This window comes from Macaca nemestrina, chromosome X, assembly GCF_043159975.1.
Source record: "Macaca nemestrina isolate mMacNem1 chromosome X, mMacNem.hap1, whole genome shotgun sequence".
NCBI lineage: Eukaryota > Metazoa > Chordata > Mammalia > Primates > Cercopithecidae > Macaca > Macaca nemestrina.
In genome coordinates, this window is record NC_092145.1 from 151087989 (window position 1) to 151111159 (window position 23171).

Below are 23171 nucleotides of genomic sequence, written 5' to 3' on the forward strand. Positions count from 1 at the left end.
TCTACTACTCCACAACGGAGCTAGGGAAGAGTATGCATGGAATACAGGAGACCCATTAGGGCATCTCTTAGTATTACCATGCCCTGTGATTAAGGTTAAGGGAACACTACAACAGCCCAATCCAGGCCAGACTACGAATGACCCAGACCCTTCAGGAATGAAGGTTTGAGTCACTCCACCAGGCAAAAAAACACAATCAGCTAAGGAGCTTGCTGAAGGCAAAGGGAATACAGAATGGGTAGTAGAAGGTAGTCATCAGTACCAGCTATGACCATGTGACCAGCTGCAGAAATGGGGACTGTAACTGTCATGAGTATTTCCTCCTCCTTTTGCTAAAAGCATGTTTGTGCATGTATACACCTGTACTAGGAAAATATCTTTATTTTAATTTCTTTTCCTTTATCACGTGACATAAGATTTATTGACTTCAGGCTAGGCACAGTGGCTCATGCCTGTAATCCCAGCACTTTGGGAGGCCGAGGCAGGTGGATCACTTGAGGTCAGGAGCTCAAGACCAGCCTGGCAAACATGGTGAAACTCCATCTCTACTAAAAATACAAAAAAAAAATTGGCCAGCGTCGTGGCGCACGCCTGTAGTCCCAGTTACTCGGGAGGCTGAGGCAGGAGAATTGCTTGAACCCAGGAGGCAGAGGTTGCAGTGAGCTGAGATCGTGCCACTGCACTCCAGCCTGGGCAACAGAGCGAGACTCTGTCTCAAAAAAAAGATTTATTGACTTCATATCAGCATTTACGTATTATCAGCTTTATGTAATAGTATTTGGGTTGGGGATTGGTGCATTTTTGGTTGTATGAAGGATAGCTGTATTATGTTAGGTGTAATTATGACCTTATTATTGTCTTTACTTGAAGATTATGTATGATCTCACATTGACAAGGGGTGGACTTGTGATGGTTAATACTGAGTGTCAACTTGATTGGATCGAAGAACACAAAATATTGATCCTGGGTCCTGGGTGGGTCTGTGGGGGTGTTGCCAAAAGAGATTAACATGTGAGTCAGTGGGCTGGGGAAGGCAGATCTGCCCTTAATCTGGTGGGCACAGTCTAATCTAAATCAGACAGAAAGGCGTGAAAAGGAGAGACTGGCCTGGCCTCCCAGCCTACATCTTTCTCCCATGCTGGATGCTTCCTGGCCTCGAACATCAGACTCCAAGTTCTTCAGTTTTGGGACTCGGACTGGCTTCCTTGCTCCTCAGTTTGCAGATAGCCTGTTGTGGGACCCTGTGATCATGTGAGTTAATACTTTATAATAAACTCCTCTTCATAGGTATTTCCTATTACTTCTGTCTCTCTAGAGAACCCTGACTAATAAAAGAAAGCAGATCAGTGCGGGGGTGGGATTTGGGGGAAGGGAGGAAATGGGGAGGGAGTATTAATGGATGTAGGGATTCTTTTTTGGGGTGATAAAAATGTTCTGGAATTATGGCCAGGCGCGGTGGCTCAAGCCTGTAATCCCAACACTTTGGGAGGCCGAGATGGGCGGATCACGAGGTCAGGAGATCAAGACCATCCTGGCTAACACGGTGAAACCCCGTCTCTACTAAAAAAAAAAAAAAAATACAAAAAAACTAGCGGGGCAAGGTGGTGGGCGCCTGTAGTCCCAGCTACTCGGGAAGCTGAGGCAGGATAATGGCGTAAATCCGGGAGGCGGAGCTTGCAGTGAGCCGAGATCCGGCCACTGCACTCTAGCCTGGGCGACAGAGGGAGACACCGTCTCAAAAAAAAAAAAAAAAAAAATTGTTCTGGAATTAAAGTGACGATTACACAAGTCAGTGAATATACAGAAAAAATACCACTAAACTGTACCCTTTAACACGGTGAATTTTGTGACATGTGAATTATATCCATTTATTTATTTATTTTTTTTTTTTTTTGAGACAAAGTTCACTCTTGTCCCCCAGGCTGGAGTGCAATGGTGCGAACTCGGCTCACTGCAACCTCCGCTTCCCAGGTTCAAGCGATTCTCCTGCCTCAGCTTCCCGAGTAGCTAGGATTATAGGCGCCTGCCACCATGCCTGGCTAATTTTTTTGTATTTTTAGTAGAGACGGAGTTTCACCATGTTGGCCAGGCTGGTCTCGAACTCCTGACCTCAGGTGATCCTCCCGCTTTGGCCTCCCAAAGTGCGGGGATTACAGGTGTGAGCCACTGCGCCCGGCCATTATATCCATTTATTTTTAAAAAATTTTTTGAGACAGGGTCTCACTCTGTCACCTAGGCTGGAGTACAGTAGCATAATGACAGCTCACTGCAGCCTCCAACTCTCTGGCTCAAGCAAAATCCTCCAGCCTCAGGCTCCCAAGTAGGTGGGACTACAGGCATGCACCGCCACACCTGGCTAATTTTGTTTTTTTGTTGTTTTTTTTTTTTTGTAGAGACATGGTCTCACTATATTTCCCAGGGTCTCAAACCCCTGGGCTCCAGTGATCCTCCCAAAGCACTGGAATTACAGGTGTGAGCCACAGCGCACAGCCTCCATTTTTAATAATGAAAAAAACCTCTTTTTTCAAGAAAAAAGAAGTGCAGGCAGGCTTCCTCCAGCCTCTCCTACCACCCCCAAGTAAAGGAACTCCCAGGGTGCACAGCACACCTTTAGTCTGAGAGGGTGCAGCACTACTGCACTTACTGGATGAAACCCTCAAACACGGGAGATCGGAATGCTCCAAGCAGGGCAAAGTCTGGGAGGAAATCAGGCTGTGGAGACTGAATCCACGAACCAGTTCTCCCTGCGGTGCCAGGCCTGGGCTTGTCCAGGCTAACAGCTCGGGGCTGCATGTGCTCAGGTGTGCCTGGCACCCAGGATGGTCACGAGTCAGGCTCTCTTCCTCTTTTCCTGCTGAACCACGCCCCTCTCTGACCTCCCCATGACACTGAACCTTAAAAAGAGACTTCAGAAGAGTCAAGTTAGCAGCAGGAGCCTGGCAGCCCAGAGGGGGTGGGAAAGGACACTCAGAAGGGCTGCTCTCAGTGGGGGATCAGAGAAGGGCTCCCTTTAGACAGTGAGAAATGCCTTTTCACAGAAAAGCATCACCTTGCTACAAGCAATGTAGAAGACAAGAAAGAAAGGCAAATTGCTTTAATCTCAGGAGTCTAATTTCTCTGCTTTACTTTTTTGTTGGGGCACGGACAGTTTTTTACAGTCTAGACCAGCAGGCAGCATGCAGTCCTGAACTCGGGTTTTATTTCCATGGCACAGCACATGCTATGTGACACACCTGTCGCTATGAGGCCTCTGGAAGCCTGATTTTGTGATGTCTTTACAATACACCAAGGTCTAGATCCTTAGAAACACCTGAGGCCTGTTCCTGTCTCCCAGGGCTGCCGGCCTCCCGACAGGTCCCCTTAGCCCAGGCTCATGGAAACAGCCCCCTGTGCAACCTGCTTGGTCCTGGAGACACTCTGACATATGCCCCCAAACTCGCACGTCTGAAGCAAAGCAGCAGAATGACCCCAGCTCTGACACCAGGCTTGATGCTTGAATGCAGGAAGGATGAGCGCCCTTTCATAGGCTGGCTTTCCTGCACCTACCAAACATCTACTGAGTGTCTGTTATGTGCTAGGCATGGCGACGGGGCTGGCTGTGACCCTACTCGGGGATCATCCAGGCTCAGACATACTCAAGGCAGGGACCTTCATGAGGCTTCTGAATCCAAACAGAATGGGTGGGAACCCAGTCCCTTCACTTGCCAGCTGTGACCCAGGGCCCCGCAGGCCTTCCCTAGACCCCATCTCCATAAAAAAGGATTAAAGTTGGGCCCTGCGTGGTGGCTCATGCCTGTAATCCCAGCACTTTGGGAGGCCAACACAGGAGGATGCCTTGCGCCCAGGAGTTGGAGAATAGCCTGGCTAACATGGTGAAAGCCTCTCTACTAAAAATACAAAAATTAGTCAGGTGTGGTGGTGCAGGCTTGTAATCCGAGCTACTCGGGAGGCTGAGGCAGGAGAATGGCGTGAACCCGGGAGGCGGAGCTTGCAGTGAGCAGAGATCGAGCCACTGTACTCTAGCCTGGGCAACGGAGTGAGACTCTGTCTCAAAAAAACAAAAAACAAAAACAAAAAGGATTAAAGTTGTATGTGATGACTGTGCTGGCATAAGGATGACTACATTAATGTGATATACCAAATTAAAGTTATATACTTCATCCAGATCATTAATGTATTTCAGTTAATCTATTTAACTTGATGTTATATATTCAATTATTTTATATAAATTAATATTATACAGTAAATAAATATTGAAATAATTTATCTCTAAACATTTTTGGGAACCTAAAAGTTCATTTTCTTCTGAAAACTAGAACGTGTTCATGGGCCCCAGCAATGTGCCTGTGGTGCGAGTGAAGAGACTGGCCCTGCCATAACCACGGGCAGGTTTCTCAACCTCTCTAAGCCTAACGCTCCTCACTAACTGTCTAGTTCAAGACGCTGTAACAAAACACCACAGACTGGGAGGCTCATAAACAGCAGAAATGTATTGTTCATAGCTGTGGAGGCTGGGTGTCCAAGGTCAAGAGACGGCAGATTCAGTGTCTGCTGTGGACCCACTTCCTGGTTTGCGGGAGGCGCCTTCGCACTGTGTCCTCACAGGACAGAAGGGACGAGGAACTACCTGGGTCTCTTTTATAAGGGCATGGATCCCATTCCTAATCACCTCCCAAAAGACCCCACCTCTTTTTTTTTTTTTTTTTTTTTTGAGACACAGTCTCACTCTGTCACCCAGGCTAGAGTGCAACGGCGCGATCTCAGCTCACTGCAATCTCCTCCTCCCAGGTTCAAGCAATTCTCCTGCCTCAGCCTCCCAAGCAGCTGGGATTACAGGTGCCTGCCACCAAGCCCAGCTAATTTTTGAATCTTTAGTAGAGACAGGGTTTCACCATGTTGGCCAGGCTGGTCTCAAACTCCTGACCTCAAGTGATCTGCCCACCTCAGCCCCACAAAGTGCTGGGATTACAGGCGTGAGCCACCACACCCAGTCCCCACCTCCTAATACCATCACCTTGTGGGTTTTCAACATCGGAATTTTGGGGGGACAGAAACATTCAGATCATACCACCAATACCAACTGTATAAACCTACCCCGCAGAACCACTGTGAAGTTCACATAAAGTTGAACAGTGCCTGGAGCACGGTGGAAATTTGGCAGATGCTACTTGGATTCCTTTATTTTTTTATTTTTTATTTTTTGAACTCCTGACCTCAAATAATCCACCCACCTCAGCCTCCCAAAGTGCTGGGATTACAGGCATGAGCCACTGTGCCTGGCCGCTATGTGGATTCTGACTGCACCACTCCGATGCAATGTGACTTGGTGATACGGAATAACAGCAGTTCCCAGAGCCCAGGAAGTCACAGCATAATGCACAGCTGCTGGCATACAGTAGGTGCTCTACAGAGCCCAGGAGTCATTCCTACAATGTTCCACCCTCCAGGGCTCCAGATTGGACAGTGCCGGTGAGGGTAAACTAAAAGGAAACCCTGGCTCCTCCCAAATTTCAGAGGTCTGGGGACAGCCACCCAGGGAAGAAGGTCAGTGTGCAGGAGACAGCTGCACCCACCAGCTCACCATAGCCAGTCTCAGGATGCCACTCCTCAGACCTTCTGAAGCAGAGACTCTTCCTTGCAGTGCGTCGGACGGCACGTTTGCAGAGGGCCACAAACGACAAAGTGGTAAGGCCCCCCTGATCTCAGGTCTGCAGGCTTCCTACTAGGCTGTTTCAGGCCATGGTTTTCTTGGTTGCGAGCAATGGAAACGAATTCCTATTTGTAAGCGAAAGGGTGATTTACTAAGATGCTACCAGGAACATAAGGATTGTTGGAAGTCTTAGGTAAAGGGTCAGAAATGAGCCAGAGACAAGGAACCTGGGGAGGCTGGTCTTGCAGACCGTTGCATCCAAGCTGTTTTCTCTGGGCCCCAGCCCATCACCCACAGCAGGCCACGGAGCTGACTGCACCCAGCCCTTGCCCCGCTCGAGACTCAGAGTCCTGGGAAGGAGTGTTAAGTGACACACCACCTCCTGCTGGACCATAAGCACATGCTCCTTCAGCCTCCACCTCCCCAAAGACCTTGTCCACTGGGGAGTTGTCAAAGGAAGACAGGGAGCTAACAGAAAGAGACATCAGATACCACAGAATTTAACGTGCCATCCTCCCAACCCGGGCATGATCTAGTTAATTCAGTGGGCCTTCTTCAACCCACCCAGCCCATCTTCCCAAGGCCAGACACCGTGAGTGACCATAGGTTAGGACTGTTAAAATGTCTGTGGATGTTTAAACGGCTAGATTTGTTATCGAGATTGGTTGGCGGTTCTTATATCCACCACACGCACATAAAACAACACCTGTCGAGAACCCGTGCTGTCCAAACAGCGCTGGCAGATTCTCACTGGCACTGCTTTTCCCTTGTGTGCCCACGGAGTATACTGCATGCATAGGAGAAAAGCCTAAAATCCCGACTTCTGTGTCCGGAGGTGGTCTGTGAAGGCGGCCCCTCCTAAGAGTTGGCTGTGTGCAATGGAACAACTGATGGCTATGCTCATTTTGTAAAAACCAGGCTCAAGTTCATCAGTACCTCATCAAAACCACCTTCCCAGGAAGGCAGGAGAGGCTCCTGAGTCTGGTAGTGGGCGGCAGTCAGTTCTGCTTTCTTCCTGATGGGAGGCACAGAGCACCGTCGGGTGGGAAAAGCACCGGGCACCCTTCGCTGGAGTCCTGGGGGTAAGCACCAAAGAGACAGCATGGAGGCCTGCCTCTCCAACCAGCCTCTGGCACCTGAGCCAGTCCCATCCCCACGGAACCAAGGGTTACCGTAAAGCAAGACTGCTGTGTGCATTTCTGTGTTAGAAAAAAATATCTAAAATCTTTTGAGGCTACACATTTTTAAAAAATTATCTTTAAGAAATCTTTGTATGGCTCATGTGGCTTACACAGTAAGATAGGCTTAAGTGTCTTGTTTAGCAAGGAGGTAAAGAGGGAGAAAGAGCTGGGATGCTACCGGGGTGGTGGCTCCCAACTGTAATCCCAGCACTTTGGGAGGCTGATGCAGGAGGACCACTTGAGCCCAGGAGTTCAAGACCAACCTGGGCAACATAGTAAGACCCCATCTCTAAAAAAAAAAAAAAAACTAAAAAAATAACCAAGCCAGGAGTCGAGGTGGTGTGTGCCTGTGGTTCCAGCTACTCAGGGGTTGAGGCGGGAGGACTGCTTGAGCCCAGGAGGTCAAGGCTGCAGGGAACTGTGATCACGCCACTGCACTCCAGCATGGGTGACACAGCAAGATGCTGTCTCATAAAAAAAGAAAAAGAAAAAGAAATCTGCAGCTGTGATGTTACCTAGATGGAGACTTCAGATCCTGACTCCATGTACAACCTGCATGACCCAGGCAGATCACTCTCAGCCCAAGTTACCTTGTCTTAGATGGTCCTCATAAAAAGGAAGGGGACAAAGGACCTAACAGTGCTCAGAACAGTGTAACAATGTGCAGTCATTCATCCCATCTCAAGGCTACGTGTAAGCTGTGTTTAAAGGACTTTAATATTTAAGGACCTATTATATGCCAGGCAATATGCCTGTGATACCAGCAATGAAACAGAGCCAGTCCCCACTGTCAGGGATCTCCCAGGTCAAGTAGGCTTAAGGATACTGCAAAACCAATGATTATAGAGGGCCACCGAGGGCATTCCACATGACTGGGGACGGAGAGTTAGGGCCACTTCGCCTGGGTGATGTAATCTGAGCAAAGCCTTCCACAAAACTGTGAATGTCTCAGAAACACTGCAAGGCCTCAAATAACAGAGGATGCTGGGAGACCAGCAAATCATTCTCTAAAGCAGCACTCAGCAAACTTTTTACCATGTGACTAAATCACGTTGTTAAAATATGGGTTCTGATTCAGCAGGTATGGGGCAGGGTCTGAGATTCTGCAGTTGTAACAAGCTCCCAGGTGATGCGGATGTGCTAACCTAAAAACCACACTCCGCCTAACAAGAGTCTGAAGCAAGCTGGGCATGGTGAGGCACGACTGTAGTGCCAGCCACATCAGGAGGCTGAGGTGGGAAGATCACTTGAGCCCAGTAGCTAAGTCCAGCCTGGGCAACATAGCTTAACACCCCATCTCTCTTTAAAAAAAAAAAAAAAGGCTAAAGCAGAGCTGTCCAACAGAAATAAGAGCACTACACATCCACCTTCAAATTGGTTAGGAGCCACATTTCAAAGAGTAAAAAGGAACATGTCAAATTAATTTTATTTTAATTTTTAACTTTTATTTTTTGAGACAGGGTCTTTCTTACTCTGTCACCCAGGCTGGAGTGCAATGGCACAATCACAGCTCACCACAGCCTCAACCTCCTGGGCTCAGGTGATCCTTCCACCTCAGCCTCTCAAGCAGCTTGGACTACAGGTGCCAGTCACCACGCCTGGCTAATTTTTTGTATTTTTTTGTAGAGACAGGGTTTCACCATGTTGCCCAGCCTGGTCTCGAATTCCTGGGCTCAAGCGATCAGCCCACCTTGGCCTCCCAAAGTGCTAGGGTTACACGCATGAGCCACCGTGCCTGGCCAGGTTAATTTTAATAATATATTTTAGTTACTTGACCCAATGTAGTCAAAATATTATAATTCCAACATAATAAAAAAATTATTAAAATATTTTACATCTTTTCTGTTTCAGACTAAGTCTAAAATCCAGTGTATATTTTAATTTACAGTATATCTCAATTTGAACCAGCTACATTTCAACTGTTCAACAGTCACATATGACAAGTGGCCACCATATTATACAATGTAGGACTGGAGGATCAAGGCGGGTAACAGCAGAAGACAAGGCTAGGGAAAAGGAAGATGCTAAAGCATGTAAAACTTTTCATACTCAGCTAAAGTGTTGGGTATGGTTTGGCCGTGTCCCCACCCAAATCTCATCTTCAATTATAGCTCCCATAATTCCCATATGTTACGCGAGGGACCTAGTGGGAGATAATTGAATCATGGGGGCAGTTTCCCCCATACTGTTCTCATGGTAGTGAATAAGTCTCACGAGATCTGATGGTTTTGTAAGTTTTCCTTTTCACATGGCTCTCATTCTCTCTTGCCTGCCTCCATGTAAGACATCCTTCTGCTCTTCCTTGTTCTTCTGCCATGATTGTGAGGCCTCCCCAGCCACGTGGAACTGTGAGTCCATTAAACCTCTTTCCTTTATAAATTACCCAGTCTTGGGTATGTCTGGCAGCGTGAGAACAGACTAATACAGTGTTACACGAAGAGTTACCGGCAAATGAGGGTGGAAAATAGGCAGGAGATAAAATAGAAAAAGCCTTCTAAGATGGGAGGACTGTTTGAAGCCAGAGTTCAAGACCAGCCTGGGCAACACAGTGAGACTCTGTATCTACAAAAAATAAAAATAATTAGCTGAGCATGGTATCGCATGCCTGTAGTCCCAGCTATTTGGGAGGCTGAGGCAGGGGTTGGGGGCAGAATCATTTGAGCTCAGGAGCTTGAGGTTACAGTGATTTATCATTACACCACTGCATACCACCCACTACAGTGGGTGACAGAGATGAGAACCCCATCTCTATAAAATAAAAATAAAGTGGCCAGGCGCAGTGGCTCACGCCTGTAATCTCAGCACTTTGAGAGGCTGAGGCGGGTGGATCACTTGAGGTCTGGAGTTCAAGACCAGCCTGGCCAGCATGGTGAAACCCCACCTCTACTAAAAATACAAAAATTTGCCAGGCATGGTGGTGGCAGGCGCCTATAATCCCAGCTATTTGGGAGGCTGAGGCAAGAGAATCACTTGAACCCAGGAAGCAGAGGTTGCAGTGAGCCAAGATCACACCACTGCACTCCAGCCTGGGTGACAGAGCATGACTCCATCTCAAAAAAATAATAATAATAATACATAAAATAAATAAGCCTTCTATACCTAGCTAAGGTGGCCCATGAGGAATTACTGAGGCTTTTCCAGCAACAGCATGAGAAGTAGACCACTGTTTTGGCACACCCACTACTGGAGGTCTCAAGAGTCTGCCATGTGAAGAGGTGAGCAGCAGTATGCAAGTTACAGACTCCTGTGATTGCCTGGGCAGTCACTGGAGCAAACCACTGGAGGCAGTGACGCTGGGCATGAGAAGAAAGCAACACACATCCCATATTTAGGCTCCAAAGGATTGGTGATCAATTGGCTGTGGGAGGTTAAGGGGAGGAAGGCATCAGGGATGACTTCTAGATTTGGGGATAAACTGATGATCAAGATTAGAAATCCAGAATTAGAGAAGTTAAAGGAAGATGAATGATTCCCATTTGGATTGTGCTGAGTTTAAAGGGCCTCAGCAACACACAAGGGCCATTTCAGAGTTCAGACGAAAAGCTGATTTGGTAAAACGGTCATTGAAAATAAAAAAAAAAGAGAAGTTGAGGCTGCACATACAGATATGAGCATTGTCTATAGGCACGTTATTTCAAGGAAGCACGAGACCACCTAGATGAGAGAGGACAGATAAAAGGATCTTCAAGAAATCCAACCTTCTAGTAGATGGCAAAGGAAAGGAACCAGTGGAAGTCACTGTAAAAACAGAAAGAAGGGGAAATAGTTTTCATATGAATTGAACATTTTTTTCAGCGAAGCAATTACAACATGGGTAATTTAAAAATTAAAACTTAAACTCTCAGGCCAGGCATTGTGGCTTACACCTGTAATCCCAGAACTTTGGGAGGCTGAGGCAGGCAGATCACCTGAGGTTAGGAGTTCGAGACCAGCCTGGCCAACATGACGAAACCCCATCTCCACTAAAAATACAAAAATTAGCCGGGCACGGTGGCGCACCTGTAATCCCAGCTACTCAGGAGGTTAAGACACGAAAATTGCTTGAACCCAGGAGGCAAAGGTTGCAGTGAGCCAAGATCATGCCACAGCACTCCAGCCTGAGCGACAGAGCCAGACTCCATCTCAAAAAAAAAAAAGAATTAAACTCTCGGTAAAAGCAAAGCAAGTTCCTGCCTCAGGGTACAAGGAGGTGCATCCTCAGGAACCAGCCGAGAATGTGAACTTTACCTTTGTGTTGAGATTTCACAACCATGCATAGTGGTACAAGTTTTAATTACTTGTCCCCAAAACACCAGCCACTAAAAATGAGGAGGGGGAGTGGAAATGGCTCCGTCCCAGACCCTAATGGCATCAGCGTGTGAGAGCTCTGTCGGTATATAAACACAAAATAAATATGATGGAAGCAGCAGCAGGCCTACCTTTTCAAGTCCAGATGTTTTCTTTCCAAACTTTAATTCAAGATTCAAGGCATCTAAACATAATGAAAATGTTAAGAAAAGCTGCACATACAAAAAAGCACATAGTTGTCTGAAAGACTGACATATTTGACCAATATAAAGTACACTCCGTTTTCTAGAAATTAGGGTTTTTAAAAATATGCCTGCCTAGAAAAAGCTAAATTATAAAACTCAATATATTCCACAACAAAACATACCATTTCTTAAAACGTCAAGTGGCATACACAAAATTAAACTTCCTTTCATCTGATTCCAAAGATTGTTGACAATGTAATTCTTAAAGGTTTTCAAGCAATTAAAAATTAGATCTACGAGGTTCAAAGCAAAGAATTCCATAGAGATGGGGAAAAATCAATACAGCTGTACTTTCAGAAATAAGATTATTACATGTTTTGGGCTATGGATCAATCTTTTCCTTTATTTTCAATTTTTTTCATTTTAATTATGCAACAAGAAAAAAAGACACTATACAAAGCATTATATAATTAGCAGAGATAAATATCACCATGTTTACAAATTTGCAAACAGATGCACGATTAACAACAAAAGACATGGAATTTCGTCAGCTTCAGAATCTGCAAGCCGCAGGTAAAGAATCTCTTTCACCTCTTCTGCAAGTCCAGGGAGGGCTTTCAGCTGGACTTAGGTCCCTGCCCTCCCTACCACCTTCCTCCACAGGCTGTCCTAACTCCTCTTTGTAGGCGGCCAGTACCTGAACAGACAAGGTCTTTCCTCAGCATTCCCACTCTGCCAGCTCCACCTTCCTCCCGAGGCCAGTTTTACTTGGCTTTCATCTGGCTTTCAACTTTATCTCTCCTCTCTTTGCTGGTCTAATTCATGTGTCTGGGTGCTATTACCAGGGGGAAAAAAGTCTGCCATACAAGACTATAATTAATTAATCTGATGAAGGCAGTTCTGTTAATGATGACAATGTGTAGCCCTCCGGAGCAACATTTGCATTTTAACCAAGGCAGTTAAAGAAAGGGCACTGCCACCAGGAGGAAGGTCCAATCCCTGAAATCATCCCAACAGCAGCTGGCCACCCACCCCAACCCCTGTGCCTCCAGTCAGCCCTACCTAGGACTAATTATCTAGACTGGGCATTCTCCCAACCTCCCGCCCTAATGCTCCAGGGCTCCCAGGAAATCATCCCCGGGGAGGAGAAGCAAGAGCAAGGCGGCGGCGGGACAGGGTGGGTGGGGGGGAGGGCCGGGAGGGGCAGTATTAAATTAACAGCTGAGAGAAAAGGCTAAGGTGGAAAGAAGCCAATGGGTGTGGAGGTCTCATTTTATATAATACGTGTGCAGGGAATAGGCTTCATGCTAATTGGACACCCACAGTGATGCTTTCCTCACTCCTTCCAGCATGGGTGTAAAAGAAGCACTGTACATTCCGCCTCTTAAAGCTGGGTATATTTGCTAAAGGGAAAACTTCTGATTTCTCCCGGCATTTCATTTGTGAGAATAGTCTAACTGTTACAGCAAATAATCCAAAAAACATACAATGAATGGCCCAAACACAGCAGAGGCTTATTTCTTGCTCATGTAATGGTACTGGCTTGGATGGTGCCCATAGCATAGGCAGCCACCTCTGCAGTCATTCAGGGAGCCAAGCTGATGAACTCTGCCCTGTGGCCATCTTCACTCCAGGCAGCCAGAAGGGGAAAAGTAAAATGGCAGGCGTGGCTGCAGCTGCACTCCCCAGGGGAGAAGTGTCATGTGGCCACAGCTAACTGCAAGGGAGGCTGGGAAATGTGGCCCAACAGTGTGAGAAAGGAGGAGGCAACAAGGACTCTGGCAGGCAGCATTTCTGCCACACTTGTGGGTCCCACTCTAAACCTTAACAGATTTTCTACTCCAAAGATTGAAAGAGTGAAGAAATAGAGTCTTGTCACAGGGATACTGAACCTTCATCTTTCCCACTATTTCCACTTCCCAAAACTACTTTTTAAAAACCCTACTCTGGCCCAGGAACAGTGGCTCACATCAGTAATCTCAACACTTTGGGTCGCCATGGTGGGTAGATCACTTGAGCCCAGGAGTTCGAGACCACCCTGGGCAATATGGCGAAACCCTATCTCTAGAGAAAATACTAAAAATTAGCCAGGTGTGACGGCATGTGCCTCTAGTCCTAACTACCTGGGGGCTGAGGTGGGAAGACTGCTTGAGCCCAGGTGGCTGAGGTTGCAGTGAACCGTGATCACACCACCACACTCCAGCATGAATGACAGAATGAGACCCCATATCAAAACAAGCAAGCAAACAAACAAACAAACAAAAACCCTACTCTGAATACCACATTGATCTGAAAGAGCTATTCCATTTATTAATATTATAAAAATAAGAAACACTATTATTCTAGAAAAAAAATTTTTGGTAGAGGAGAGGAAAGAATCACTTCTGGTTGGCTACATATAACATAGGAAATGTACCGATGCTGGGCATTAGATGTATCTTTTATTTTATTTTTATTTTTTATTTATTTTTTGGTTTTGAGACAGAGTCTCACTCTGTCGCCCAGGCTGGAGTGCAGTGACATGATCTTGGCTCACTGCACCCTCAACCTCCTGGGCTCAAAGCGATCCTCCCACCTCAGCCTCCCAAGTAGCTGGGACTGCAGGTACATACCAACTTGCCTGGCTAATTTTTGTATTTGTTATAGAGATGGGGTCTCATTTTGTTGCCCATGCTTGTTTTGACTTCCTGGGCTCAAGCAATCCTCCCACCTCGGCCTCCCAAAGTTCCAAATTCTCAATGAATCAGGATTGAGTAGGGAAAGTAAGGAGGAGAAGTGAGGGGGAATTTAAATTTACTAGAGATAGCTTTATGTGTTGCCTCATGTAATCCCCATGATACCACAATAAAGTAGGAATGATTCTAGTTGGACAGACAAAGGATTACCAATTAGAAACGGTTAGGAACTGAGAGCAAGTTCCAGCTCCGGATGCAAGCAAGCACTGCCTCCTCCGCCTAGTGGTGACCTTCCCTCCAAACTGGAACCACTACAGCCAGAGTTGGGGGCAGAGACGACCACCCTCGCCCAGCTGAGCAAAGCAGGGATCCCCTCAACTGGCAGACTTCCCATTACTTTTCAACCTGCACTACACCAGAAGTTTATTAAGTAGAAAAAAGTATCTGACAAAAACACGGCTGCCCCCCTGCCCCTCCAAAAAAAAAAAAAAAAAATAGAAAGATACAGCCTTGGAGGAATACCCAGGGAAACAGCTTCACCTGATCACTCACCCCCACGTACAGAGCGTCGACAGCATTTTGGGGAACTCAACCTTCAATACCAGCAGACGGCCAAGGAGCACTAGACATTTGAAGACAACCTCTAACAGGTAAGAAAGCAGCCAAAACAAACAACAAAAGCAGAGCTCAGAAACAATCTATGCAAAAAGAGGACATTTTTAGAGACCAGCTTAATACTGTCACAGATATGTAAGAATCATGAAACAACATCAGTATGGTATGAAAAAGGAACATTTGAGAAACAAATTTTAAAAGTTTAGAATCTGGGGAAAAAATGAGGACATACATTTAAAACTTAATGGAAAGATTAGAAGATGATGTTGAACAAAATCTTCAAGGAAGAACAAAAATACAAAGAAATGCAAAATAAGAGAGCTGGGCATAGTGGTACACACCTGTAAACCCAACTACTTGGGAGGCTGAGGTAGGAGGATCAGTTAAGCACAGGAGTTCAAGGCTGTAGTGTGGCTATAATCGTGCCTGTGAATAGCCACTGCACTCCAGCCAGAGCAACACAAGATCCTGTCTTTTAAAAAAAAAGAAAAAGAAAAAAAAAAAAAAAAAGAAGAGAAAAAGAAAATGAGAGGGAAAAAGCAGACCTAGTACAAAAGATGCAGAAACAAAAATGCCTGATCTCCCTCCAGCAATACTGCACACCAGCAGAGTGGGCACCACCTTCAGAGTGCTGTGGGAGAACTGTCTCCATTCAGGACTGCACCCAAACAATTTACTGTCAAGATAAAAATCATGCTGTTTTCAGACAGAGAAGATCTCAAAAGATGACCCCCGGTGTGCCTGAATATATTAAGAGGTATTTCATCACTGGGGAGGATTTGAGGGATGAATCAAGGATAAGTGCACTGAAAATTAAGCAAAGAAAACTATCCTGAACCCTAGTGACTGCAGAAACTAGTGTCGTGGGTACACTGGCCGGGGCCAGAGTCACGGGCAGTAAAAGAATTTACCAAGACAGTGGTGAGTTAAAGAAAACTAGTTTATGGCTGGGCTTGGTGGCTCATGCCTGTAATCCCCAGCATTTTGGGAGGCCAAGGCGGGCGGATGACCCAAGGTCGGGAGTTCGAGACCAGCCTGACCAACACGGAGAAACTCCATCTCTACTAAAAATACAAAATTAGCCAGGCATGGTGGTGGGCACCTGTAATCCCAGCTACTCAGGAGGCTGAGGCAGGAGAATCACTTGAACCTGGGAGGCGGAGGTTGTGGTGAGCCGAGATCATGCCGTTGCAGTCCAGCCTGGGCAACAAGAGCGAAACTACATCTCAGAAAAAAAGAAAGAAAAGAGAAGAGAAGACTAGTTTATTAGAGAAAAAGTACGTTGCAAGGGAGCAACGGGCAACACAGCAGAGAAGGGGTTGTCTGCAAAGAGGCAGGGGCTGGAGGGAAGTTTTATAGGGTCATGCTGGAGAAGCTCCATGGAAATAGAGTTGTTTGTGATTAGCAGTTTCTCAGAACAATTGTTCTCCCCCACCCTGGGATCCCTTCTTCATTGATGCTAACTTATCAGGACTCCACAGTATGTACCCCCAGACTCAGCAGTGATAGCAATAGCAACCAAAATAAACACTGAATATTGTTAACCCCGTGCTCCTCAGAGTAGGGAACAGTGTGACCAGCATCAAGAGGGGGAAGAGGCCAGACTTAGTCACTCACGCCTGTAATTTCAACATTTTGGGAGGCCAAGGTGGGAGGATCACTTGAGGTCATGAGTTCAGGATCAACCCAAGCAACATGGTGAAACCCCATGTCTACAAAAAATACAAAAATTAGCTGGGCATAGTGGCATGCACCTGTAGTCACAGCTACTCAGGAGGCTGAGGTGGGAGGATCACTTGAGCCCAGAAGGTGGAGGCTGCAGTGAGCTGTGATCATGACACTGCACTCCAGCTTGAGCAAGAGAGCAAGACCCTGTCTCAAAAAAAAAGGAAGAGACTAGGTATGCTGCTCAACATTCTATAATTCACAGGATGGTCCCACAACAAAAAATTATGATGTAATTACATTAGGGGTATGAGGGGCCAAGAATTATGCCTGAGTAGTTGGAGGAGGGTAGGTGAGCATTGGAAAAGAGTGGAAATAAGGGCCAGGCACAGTGGCTCATGCCTGTAATCTCAGCACTTTGGGAGGCTGAGGCAGACAGATCACTTGAGGCCAAGAGTTTGAGACCAGCCTGGCCATCATGGTGAAACCCTATCTCTACTAAAAATATAAAAATTAGCTGGGCATGGTGGCTTGAGCCTGTGATCCCAGCTACTCGGGAGACTGAGGTGGGAGGATCGCTTGAACCCCAGAGGTGGAGGTTGCAGTGAGCCGAGATCATGACATTGCACTCTGGCCTGAATGGCAGGACGAGACTTTAAAAAAAAAAAAAAAAGAGTGGAAAAAAGGCTACATCCTAATATCCTACATTGGGAAGAACAAGCTAATAAACACAAGTTGCAGCAATATACAGTATAAGCCATCATTTAGGGATATGGATGGAAATACCAAAAGAAATCAGCTAACACGTTTCGATAGTTGTCTCTAGGGAGGGGGAAATGATCAGTAGTCAGGCCAAATGACCAGTAGCATATAAGCACCCCTGAAGAACTGCTTGATAATTTATACTGTGCAAGAGCCACTTTGATAAAATAAAACCTCATAAAAGATACACTAACATTCTTGGCCAGGCGCGGTGGCTTATGCCTGTAATCCCAGCACTTTGGGAGGCCAAGGCGGGTGGTTCACTTGAGGTCAGGAGTTACAGACCAGCCTGGCCACCATGGTAAAACCTCATCTCTACTAAAAATACAAAAATTAGCCGGGCGTGGTGGTGCGTGCCTGTAACCCCAGGCTGAGGTGGGAGGATTGCTTGAAGCCCAGAGGCGGAGGTTGCAGTGAGCCAAGATCATGCCACTGTACTCCAGTGTGGGAGACAGAACAAGACTCTGTCTCAAAAGAATAAAATAAAATAAAAAATACACTATCATGCTTGCCCCTTCCCTTCTATGAGTAAGTAAGTGTTACCTTTCAAGGACACAGAGTCTACCCTGCCTGGGTTCTTGCTGACCTTGACAATTTGCCTTTGATCTGAAAGTCACCTTTTGCCAAAAGAAAGATAATCCCAGCCCTTCCTAGCCAAGTCAAAATGCTGTTTTTCCTGCCTTTCCATCCAAGAGAAGCAGCCCTCATTGCCTGCAACTTAATATGCTGGGGATTTAAAAAAAAAAAAAAAAAAAAACAGCCCAGGGGCTCCTTATCTGGGAAAAAAAAGTTACCTTTGCTTTGCAATTCAGAACATCCTAGTTCTGAGGTTCAACCAAATGAGATTTGTCCAATTTTTTCTTTTTAATGATATAGTATTATCCTTCTAAGGCATGTTCCCCTAAAGAGAAGCTGGAATACTCACACCCATAATGGGAACAGGCTGGCTCTACTATAGGACAGCCCAAATACTGCATCACACAAGGTAAAGGACAACAATTCCTCCAGAACACACCCTCCCTGTATCAGATACTGGTGATATTCTATTCTATTCTATTCTATTCTATTCTATTCTATTCTATTCTATTCTATTCTATTCTATTCGAGATGGAGTTTCGCTCCTGTTGCCCAGGCTGGAGTGCAATGGCACGATCTCGGCTCACCACAACCTTCGCCTCCCGGGTTCAAGTGATTATCTGGCCTCAGCTTCCCGAGTAGCTGGAATTACAGGCATGCACCACCACACCCAGCTAATTTTTTGTATTTTTAGTAGAGACAGGGTTTCTCCATGTTGGTCAGGCTGGTCTCGAACTCCTGACCTCAGGTGATTCGCCCACCTTGGCCTCCCAAAGTGCTGGGATTACAGCCATGAGCCACCGTGCCTGGCACTGGTGATATTTTTTAAAAGCCCTAAAAGAGCAACAGGCAACCCAGAACTCTTTCAAAATCCTTCATGTGGGTTAAAGTTTTCAGCTTGCATGTGTAGGAAGACAGCTTGCAGAAACCTGCAGAATTTATCCTTCAAGAATTACCCCACTCCTGACTACAGTGCTTGAAAGTAAAAGACCTGAATAAAAAGTCCATTCAGCCTTCATACTCTAACATTATCGTGTAGAATGTCCCCGCTGCACCCGGTATGCAAGAAGAAAAGTTCCAGAGTCCCAGCTTTCCTCCGCTGCCCCTAAGAACTTGGCCACAAATCCAGGTTTATTTGCATGCTGATACAAAACAACTCTGGCAAGGGGACAGACAACTCCAAAATGCTTTCCAAAGAGAAAAACCAGCCCTTCCCAAGTGGCAAGCCAGCTTCTTTGACCACGAATTACAAAGGTAGATTAAGAAACCCCAGCTCATTAAGACAAGGTGAAAACTACTATTTGTTCTGAGCCTTTCATTATCATACTATTCTACCTTTAGCTCTTGGGCAAACTAGTGTTCTTTTCTTTCTTTTTTTTTTTTTCCAAAAGATAAATGTTAGGACATGTTAAGAAATACTCATAACTGAGCCATGAAGACCGAACGCATCCTGGTACAGAAGTGAGATGCACAGCTTATGCTTATAGCTTCTCATAATCGCAGAAGGCTCTGGATTCATAGGTGTGAGTCAAGCTGAGTTAACGTCTAAGAGAGGAAGAATCCTCCCAGAGCTGACCCTCAAAGCCTCCAGCTCCCAGACCCTGGAATAGGACTTGAGGCCCACTGCCTGACTCCATACTCTCGCCCAAAACATCGCTGGAGAACAAGGATGAGAATTCAGCAGGGTCACATTAATTCACAGTCTGGGAAAAGGTAATAAAGATAGATTTGAAAGTCAGTTGGCAAGGCGGGCCTACCAACTGAAAGGGTCTTTCAGCACAGGAAAGAAAGCTCACCTCTTGGTTTTTAACCTTACTATTAATTCTTAAATACAAATGGATCTTTATAATGACACTCATCCTAATACCTGAAGAAAACACAGTAACTGGCATCAAAAAGTGAGTGAGACTTTACAACTCGGACATCACCCAGAGATGGCAGAGGCAGGGGAGATCCAAGCCCTCACCCGCTGGTTCTCAGACAGCTGGAGAAGCAGCAGCACTCCCTTGTACAGATGTTGACCGCACACTGCGTCTGGGCACAGAAATCCACCAGCAGCCACAAAGTTGAGAGTCACCAGCTCCTGACCCACTGCTGAATTCAGCAGATTCCACTTTTTCAAAACCTTTACTGATATTTCACAAAGAGCTTGGTTGCCTCGTGGGAGCCAATATAAAGGCATACAAAACAAGAACTGATCCCGACCAGGGTGGTCACTCTGATCTCCCCGGTCCTCGGGTCATGAAGTGACTTGGCATGGCCCATAAAGTGGAGCCCCCTTTCCAAACCAATAAGGAAGGTACATCACAGGCACGGGGCCTCCATTCCTGCCCATCGCCAGCCACCAGTCTCAGCCCTGTGCCCTCTGCAATCAAGGACCCGGCTAACACTTTACACAAGACACTTGCCACCTGGGTGCACAGCCCCCAAAATATGCCCTGATTCAGTCTTTGGCATTCACACTGGAAAGGACATTTCAAAGCTCTGTCTCCTCTCCAGAGAAATGTTCTCAGAGTCTGAAGCCCTGGGGTGGGTGAGTCAGGTCGGGGGACCTCCAAGCATCCCAGACCACAGCAGTCTTGTCGCACACAACAGCTCTGGTGCCCAATGGCAACCCGAAAATCAATGGGTTCCCAAAGGAGCTGCCCTTGGGGCTAGGCCAGGCCCAAGTTGCTGTCTTCTTTGGCGCTTCGGGCTAAGGCTTCTGGCATTCTTTTGGGGGGAGGGAGCGGACTCTAAGAAATAGTGAACAGGAGAGGCTGGGGCTTCATTCCTTCCCTCCCTTAACAAACATTCCTGAGGCCACAGGGGGTTGCTGACACCCAGCTGGTGTATTTAACGCTTCCTAATGAGTCCCCCAAACAGCTTTGTGGAATTCAAGCCACTCTAGTGACATTTTAGACATCAGTCCCCTCCCCTCCCCCCACTGAAGACTTCCACTGGTTGAATGGATGGGAACAGAAACATGCAAAAAATCCGCCAGGATCACATATATCCACCATCTCTACTTCCGTTACGTAGATTCCTACAGCATGGACGTTATTCCTGTCCCCTCTAACAACCGCATGGAAAAATGGGTTTGAGTGCATTTTTTTCACCAACTGTAGCAAAATTTCAAGGCAGAAATCAGCAGAAACATACTGAGGAGTGATGAATCCTGTCGCCATCTGTCAGCGGAGGTTCTGCTGGGCTTCATGCATGCACCCCAAATTCCAAGAATGCTACTCCTCTGAAGTTAGTATCCCTTTAGCTTCAAACTAAACCCAGATAATAGTCAGTCCTGATCCTGAACAGCCACTGTGGATGCCCATAAAACACAGCACTTGGGAGTTCCTGCTTCAATTTCCTTTCTCCAGCTACAAAAATGCAGATGAAGCAAGTATTTGTTTGAGTTTGCCTATGTAAATAAAGCCTATTCTCAGGGCCAACGCGTGGGAGGAAAACAGCCCTCCATGCAAACACTGGCAATGCCAGGGGCCTCTAAACACACCACCTTAAAGGCCAGTGTCTTCAAAAAGAAACAAGTTTAAAGGCAAAAATCCTTTAAGAGCAAAGGTGATACATGGTTAATCTAACAAAAGTGATTCAAAACCAGGCTAATTTTGCCCCCAGAGGACATTTGGCAATGTCTGGAGACGTTTTTGTTGTTACACCTGGAGAGAGGTGACAGTGGCATCAAGCAGGTAGAGGCCGGGGAGGCTGCTGAGCATCCTCCAAAACACAGGGCAGCCCCACAGCACAGCAAACACAGATTCAGCTCACAAAGTCCACAATGCCAAGGCTGGCAAACCCTCACCTAACCGACGTGATGAACGTATTCAATATGGTATTGCAGGAAATCCCAGACCCAAGAACATGGCACTGACCGGAGGGGAGCAGCAGGCATGAACACTGGGGCCAGAGTCTGATTCTTAGGGCCCTTCCCAGGACTCAACAGTTTGTGACCTCAAGATACACCACTTGCCCTGCCTGGGCCACAGCTGTTTCATCTATAAAATGGGCTGATAAAATTCCATCTGAAGACCAGGACCAAACCAGCCCTGTTCTTGACACCCCTCCCAATTCTACTACACGCACTCCCATGAGGCTTTCAAATGATACCCTCATTATCATAAAGAGAAGGTGTCCTCTTACCTTAACGCAAGCTACCCCCAAATCAGAGTCTGCTAAATAGCAAGTGAGTTGCACAATATTCCAGGTCTCTAATATGTAACTATTTAATTACAAGGTTTTTTAAGCGAAAAAAAAAAAAAAAAACAAATAAAACCAACTATTAGAAGATCTATTTTTTAATGAGCCCCAGTGACTTTTCAGTAGCTTTTGGGAAAGGAAGATTCAAAGCTTGGATTAATCCATATTCTGAGCCAGGCGCGGTGGCTCACGCCTGTAATGCCAGGACTTTGGGAGGCAGAGGAGTTCGAGACCAGCCTGGGCAAAATAGTGAAATCCCCGTTTCCACAAAAAAATAAAAAATTAACCAGGCATGGTGGCAGACATCTGTGGTCCCAGCTACTCAGGAGGCTGACAGAACAAGACCCTGTCTCAAAAAAAAAAAAGAAAAAAGAAAAAAAAAAAAAAGAAAAAGAGTGTTCTGGCTGGGCAGAGTGTACACACTTTATGACTGTCCATCATGTTTCCAAAGAAGCCAATGTGATAAAAGATTACACATTGGTCCAATTTTAAACAATGGCAACCTCTTTCCTGAGTTCAACAAAAATTTAGTGCAAAGCTAACCAAGGCTTCCCCAAATCCCTCCACAAAGTTCTGTAATCATAAAAGCGACAGAAAATATGGAATGGAAGACGTTGGTGTCTCATTTGCTATTTGAACAACAAAGCCATCCCACTTCCCAAACTGATTACCAGTGGGGCGGGTTAGGAATCACTTAATTTCTTCCTGCTGTGGAGAGGCAGGAAAGCCGAGAAAACCAGTAAATCATCTTCAAACGCTTCTAGTCGCCAAGAATCCTTACATTTGAAAAGGAACTTCGTCCATACGAAAGGTCCGACTCAACCCTTCCCAGAGAAACTGACCACTACACACTTTTAACCAGAACATAGGGTGACTAGACTGTTGTTTATGTGTTTGCTTTTACAAGTTCATACAGGTTCAACTGGTAAGTTTCCAGATGGATTTTGTTTTGAGACAAGAAAATTCAATGTTCTAAAGCAAACCACACACACACAACATTCCTGATGAGATACAGCTGGAATTTCTTTCTTATTATTAGAACTAGGGTCCTGCTCTTAAGAAGCAGGCTTTCAGGTTTCTCTAAGTTTGCGCAGGTATCCAGTGCGCAGGGGATCTGGGACTGGAAGCCGAAAAGTCAGTAAACATTGATGGGCTGAAGGGAATAGAGAAGTTGCGCCGGCGACAGCTGCTACTCTGGGTTTCGTAGTGATCACAGGCACGGGTCCAAGGTGTGCCGAACCAGGGACCCCAGAGAGGCAAACACAGGTGGGGACGGCTAGGGGACACGTTCCTCCCCTGGCCTCCGGGCAGCCCCCCAGGTGCAGGCCGCCGCTGGCGGGCCCGGGAGTGCCAGAGGACCCGGCCAGGCCCCTGCCCGGAGGAG

The 23171-nt window shown here is 46.4% G+C and overlaps 1 protein-coding gene across 2 annotated transcripts in view; it reads right to left on the reverse strand.

Moving 5' to 3' along the window:
• LOC105478107 (shroom family member 2) overlaps positions 1 to 23171 on the reverse strand; it is a 164505-nt gene that overhangs the window by 140790 nt on the left and 544 nt on the right. The gene's annotated exons all lie outside the window — the stretch shown is intronic.